Source organism: Trachurus japonicus, chromosome 23 (assembly GCF_045865225.1).
Source record: "Trachurus japonicus isolate A0001 chromosome 23, Traja_1.0".
Classification (NCBI taxonomy): Eukaryota; Metazoa; Chordata; class Actinopteri; order Carangiformes; family Carangidae; genus Trachurus; species Trachurus japonicus.
This window is the reverse complement of record NC_140929.1, coordinates 16023217-16029920: the sequence shown is the minus strand read 5'-3', so window position 1 is coordinate 16029920 and position 6704 is coordinate 16023217.

Here is a 6704-nt window from a genome sequence, read left to right as displayed (position 1 = left end):
AGACTGACTTAGTGACTGTAACATGAGAATAAGCTGCTTAGATCATTCAAATAACAAGCAATCAATGGTAACACTTGTGTGGTTTGGGACCTGTAATATGCACGTTACCACAGACTGGTAATATGAGAGGGGAGTATTGGGAAAAATAAGCAGATGAACACAGGGGACAGATAAAGAAACATTTTGTTTGTAGAGTGTAATTAGATCTGGATATACTTTGCCAAATGTCTGTTCCTGACAACCTAGACAAGTCTATTCAGGACTAATGGGAATCATATTAACTGTGGCTGACAGAGGTCTTAAAATACATTGTCTGTAGTATGTTTGCATTGTTACAGCTTTGGCAGCTGCTTTGGTGATGCTGAAACAATCGCTGACTTTTTTTTATATTTATATTATTATATTATTTATATATTTGATCATGACCAGGTATTTTAAAGGGCACCCTGTGGACTTTTTCACCACTAGTAGTGCTGTGGAGCAATATGTCTCAACGCAACATACTGTACAGTACGTTAACTCTGAGGTCTCTGAGATTTCTCCAAAAATATAACATTACATTCTACATTTTTCTAATATTTAATATTTCCTGTGTTCCTCACCAATAAATAGTTCAATGTTCTGTAAAAATCCCCACCTCCACATTAAAGCACACAGCCTCCTCTACTGATTTTAGTGAATATTTTAACATCATCACTTGTGCCTCAGTGTCTTCCTGTTTTTCAATCATTATTTCAGAAATGCTGTTAAATCTCTGCCTGGTATTTCACTTAACTCTTCATTAACATGGGAACTAATTTAGTCTGTTTATTTCTCCTGCTCTGGAGCTGCAATTGTTACTTTCATTATTGATTACTCTGCCAATTATTTTCTCGATTAATCATTTAATTGTTTGGTCCGTGAAATTTCCCAAAGCCCAGAAAATTGACTGCTTAATCAACTTATTGGTTTTAGCTGTAAAATGCTTTAAATACATTCTGTAATGTAAAACTAAAAGCAGCTTTCATGCGTGGTTATTTGGAATAATATTGAAGAAAAAGTGTAAGTGTTAGTAAGAAGAAACTGCTGCCACGCTTATTAAGTTTCACCTGAAATGCAAAGGAACTATTTCTGTATTGAAAAAACAACTCTAATACTATAGGTGAGATTTTTTTTTTCTTATATTCTAGGTCATTCTCAACAGGTGGTCAAGAGAGACATACAGTCCCTCTCCTCCTACATCATCCATCGCTGGCCTTGAGCTACATTATGCTCAACATCCTCCTCCTCCAACACCTCACATTCTTCTTCGTGTCAGTCTCAGACGTTCACGCATGCATAGGTGCAAACACGCGCTTTGGGCTCAGTGCGAAGATGTGAAAGTGTTTTCCGTTAATCTTTTAATACAGGTTTGGAATTAACTGAGAAATGCCTTCTGTTGTTCAATTCATTTTTCTTTCCATTTACTCTTGTTTTTGATGTTGTTGCACTCCTCTGCTCCGTGATGCTGATATTGAACGACAATCTGATTCTAAAGCCCAAACAAACACAAACTGCTTAAGAGTGGGCCCTTCTTGAATCTCATTTCCTAGACCTCCCATCGTCTGAGTGGGATGAGACACTGACAACACTCCTGACAAAATAAATGCAGTATGTGGGGGAAGGCCTGTAAATCTTTAGTCTAATTTTTGTTTTTCCAAGTAATTTCTGTTATAAAACACACACGCACAGTCTCTCCGACTCCTTCCCTAATAATCTTCTCTTCTCCTTCTCCTGCGCTCATTACTGATTCTCCCACAAACAAACGTCTCCTCTCTGGCAGATTTGCGACTGTGATCCGGGGCGTAATCTCTAAACGGCTTTGTCAACATCACTGTCTGCCTATTCTGTTTATCGCTACGTTCCAGGAAGACAGAGAGCGGAGAAGAAGTGGGAATAGAGACAGAGGTGAGAGGGACGGATAGACAGAACGGTGAATGAAAGGAGGAGAGAGAGAGAGAGAGAGAGAAGCCTCCAAGAGGAAGAAGAGAGAAGCGGGGAGAGGAGGGAATCACTCAATCGTTTCTGCGGAGGGAAAGAGGTATGAATATTCCAATTTTACCCTGCTCATTAGAGATGGCTGCCTCTTCCTTTGGGGGAAAGCTCTGCTTGTGTTTGTTTCCAGGCTGATTATTTGCATGATGTATTCCACAGTTTTATATTCAGTGATGGAAGAAAGATGACGTTCTGGCAGGCTGACAATGAGGCCTAAGGGGCGCCGAGGCAGGCACAGTCAGCTCTATTCAATGCAAAGATCAAAGGCCACGCTTCTTTACCCCAAATTAGTCACCATTTCACAGGCGCTACAGCTTCCCCTTCCCAACGTCCCTACTTACTTGACTCCTAAACAAAGCTGTTTTCTGAAAGGTTGGGCACACTCAGTGGAGATCACTGTTTTGGCCCTTGTAACTAATTCTGAGTTATACGCTGCCAAGAAACAGAGAAGGCAGGTTTCTGTAATTCAACGCTTGGCAGTTGCCAGTCATGAACCGATCAAATCATCATCGCTGCTACAAGTGAGTTTGAACTGGGCGATGGGACCATCTGCGGTCCGCAATCCAGTCAAGCTTTTATCATCTGATGTGATTCCAGCGAACACAGAGTTCTTCTCCTATGTTGCTTTGTTATTACTAGAAACTGCAAGTTAATGAAGCTGATGTTAATGTCTCTTTGGTTCACCTGCTACATAATCCTCTGTATCTGTGTGAACTGTGCCGATAATGAACATGGTTGCAACGGGGGTTGTGATGCTGAACTGAACTGATGATTTCAAGGCAGCAAACAATCATTGTTTAACTGACCGAGCTGGATCCATCGCCAAGGCTCTACGTAAGTCCGTCCTCAGTTCTTAATCACTACCAGTAAACATATGAGCTTTACTTGGTCTGGTCGCACCATTTAGTCATTAAATCGCTATTAAACCAGTAATGGGTCAATTGGTTTCTAGGGAACAGGAAGTCAATGTGGCATCACAAACCATTGGAGATTCACCATGATTAATTCTCATGAAGGCAAACATATTATTTTGTCTCATTTTTCTCTGCTTATGAATAAATCTGTGTTCAACTTACCGTACTTTCCAGACTATAGAGCACAGAGACACAGAAATACAGTTTTTTGGTTACGCTCCTCTCGCCCATGTGCATTTGTTTACAATGAAGCTGGCGAGAAATCAATAAATGGAGCGACCGGATAACGTTACATGACATATACGATGTTATGGCGTGTGTGTTTGTGTAGTCTTAACCATCATAAACAAAAGATTACGGGTTACGGAGCGCGTTTGTGTGCAGAGACCTGGGACACCGGGGCGGGGAAAAAAGTAGAGGCTTATAGTCCGGAAAGTACGGTAGTTACATTTTATCATCCTTTCATAGCCTACTGCTGTTTTAAATCAGAAACAATTATCAAAAAATATAGTCAGTCAAAGTTTCCAATCATTTCCAGGTTATACTGTAGGTTTACAGGTTTTACATTTTCAAATGTTATAATTTGTGACTTGGGTTTTTTCTTTTTAAACATTATTGTAAATTGCATTTGGGACTGTTGTTCTGAAGACATCATCCTCAACCCTCAAAACCGTGATGTGACATGATGACAGAAGTAACCATCAATACAAAACAACCAGAGCCACCTCGCTCATATCTTCTCCCTGCTTCTTACTGTATACTATCTATTAAAATGTTTGTAAAGCTCCTTTTGTTGTGAAGACTCCTCTGTTCTGTCTTTGCTCTCAGCTGTCGGCAGCACCATGCTGACAACCCAACACCTTCTCTGATACAGAGATACGAGGGGATGATCTCAGTTGCCGCTGATGTCTGTGATCCCTTGTGTGCACATTCAAAGAACATGTGATGCAAACATTTCCAGGAGCCACCTCTACACCTAACGCCGTTTCATCAACACCATTGGATGCCTTTAATCTAGTGCCTAATGAAATGCAAGCAATGAGCATGCAACAGCTTTAGTTTTAGATAAATACAAAATACACAGTCACAACGCACATTGCATCATAGCGAAACAGACTGTGCCTGATTAGGCTTCGCACACGAGTGCGATACCTTCTCAGCACGACATCCACCTTCCCTCGCCTACTCGACTCGATACTTTCTCTCTTCTTTTTTTTTTTTGCCTTTCCTCTTTCTCCGCCCGCCTCCCCTCTTCCCGCCTCCCTCACTTTGCTGGAGAGCCTGCAGTCGCATTAGCTCAGAGCAGTGGCTTGCAACTGAGACGCCTCCTGTGGTGCATCAGCTATCTATAGATTTTAGCAGATACACAAGCTATCTGTTTGTCTCCGGTTTGTGAGGAGGAGGCAGGTATGTATTTCTGCACATATCCCCCAGCCAAACACACATTTGACATGTACATAACAGCAATCTGTGATCTAGCGGTGTGGTTATTATTTCTAAGTGACAGGCTATGAATCAGGGGAGACCACAAGGAGATAGAGCAAAAGCGAGAAGAAGTACAGGTTTAGAGTGTGAACTTATGAAACAAAATGCTTCAAATATATAAAACAAACCTGAAATGTTGTTGGTTTTATTTAAGTTTAACTTGTTCCTAAAACCACAAAAGATACAAGAGACCTTGCATCAAATATACAGTAGCACTAGCTTGAGGCTAAGTGGTCTAAAATGCATACCATGTAACTGCTTCTCTACCCCCAATGATATTATTTTTATATTTTTTCCATTTTTTGGCTGAAAGTCAAAAAGCAGAGGAGGAAGAAGAACTTGATAATAACCTAAAAGTTGTCTCCATTTTGCCAAATTATAACGGTGATTTACAAGAATGTGGCAGCTGTGTACAGCAGCAGCACTTCAAAATGTCACATTTACCCACAGCGGAGGAGCTGCCATCCTCCCCCCTCGAGAGTTCACAAACTTATTTGTGAGCGCTAATTGTAAATGTGATATACGGCACAGCTGCTGTCATAAACCTGTATGAACGTTGAGTTTGTCAGGTGATGTCACAGTCATAAAACAGCCTATGGACTTCCTCAGCAACCAACTTGCAATTACTTCTTCTAACAATAGCACAACTTACTGAGACCAAATTTTATTTTGAATATTGTATTTTAAAATGATGAAAACACCATTTGTCTTTTTCTTAGTATTTCCTTCCGCTCGTTTACTACCAATTAAAAACAGATTTTTCTTCACAAAGGTGTTCAGACTTTTCGCTGTGACACCTGTGGTGAATTGAAAGGATTAATGTCAAGACAAAAACCAAGCAAATGAGCTCTCTGTAGATCTCTGTGGTAAAAACGCTGTGAGGCTTTAAACAGAGTTCCAGAAGTCATCTGCAGACATGGAAGAGTTTGTCCAAAGAACCACTGTAGATAACGCCTTCCCAACAATAAAGCACGATGGTGACACTGACAGTCATCGTGCTCCGGGGGTCACATCAGAGGCAGGGACAGGGAAGGATGAATGCAGCCATGAAGAAAGAAGAAAACGTTATAAACTTTGGTTTATAATTGTCGCATCTATCGCATATTCACATCGCCGCCGGTGTGAATGGGCCTTTAGTGTCATAATAACTATGGTTATCTGCTGATTTTCATTTAGTCTAATATAGTATCACTGCAAGGTCGTGGCGTACACCCTTGACAGGTCACCAGTGTATCACAGGGCTGACATATAGAGACAATCAACCTCATATTCACATTCACACCTACAGGCACTTTTAAAGTCGTCAATTAACCCTAATGAGCGTGTCCTCAGAGTGTGGGAGGAGGCTGGAGCACCTGAAGGGAACAAGGCACAAGGAGAACATGCAGACTCTTCACAGAAAGGGCACAGGCCTGGGATTCAAACCCAGAACCTCCTTGATGTGGGGCGACAGTGCCAACCTCTACTGTCCCCCCCCTGGGTCTACTTTGTGTAATATAGAAACTAGTAGGTAACTGATACGGGCTACAAAAGGGAAGCAGGTCCTATGGTTCTACATGTTGTCCAGCCACAGTGGTTCTGACTGCGGCTCACTGATGCCTTCAGGTGCAGGCCGTCACTGGACCGTTCTCTTTCAGGTCATTACATCCCCTCAACAGCAACAGTCTCCAAATGCTGGATAAAGACCTTGCATGTCAAGCCCATCTAAAAGTTGAGAACAACCTAATTCCTTGAAGTGTGTGAGGTGTGTGTGTTTAGACTACACCAGTCTATGCAATGATGTACATTAAACATATCTGACATGCAGCTGTCAGCTTAACTCTCCATTATCCCACTCTCTCACACACACACACAAACGGAGAGTCCCGGCGAACTCACCAGTCTCTCTCTCTGTCTGTCCGACCCTCTGTCACTTCCACTCCCGGGCATCAGGCTGGGACACACACCTGTGGCTGTAGATGGCCTCACTAAACAGGCTATTAGGATGCATTCAGGGACAAGAGGGACGGCTTGTAATGCCTGTGTAATCACGGGGGCCGTGCGCAGATTGACAGATTGCCTGGGATGACTGCATTTGCGCTGCATTCAAATCCAAATTCCAAACTACAGGTGTGACCTTTGATTAAAAACTTGATGAGTATTTGTTGATTTATAGCTGGATTATTGATAACCCCCACAAAGCCTTTTTTTCCCCCCCCTGGTCACTGTCGGCATGAATCATATTCACCTCCAAAATTGAGACGCACCTTAATTTTTAACCGAGCACACCCTTTTGGCATTTGATTGTCGGAG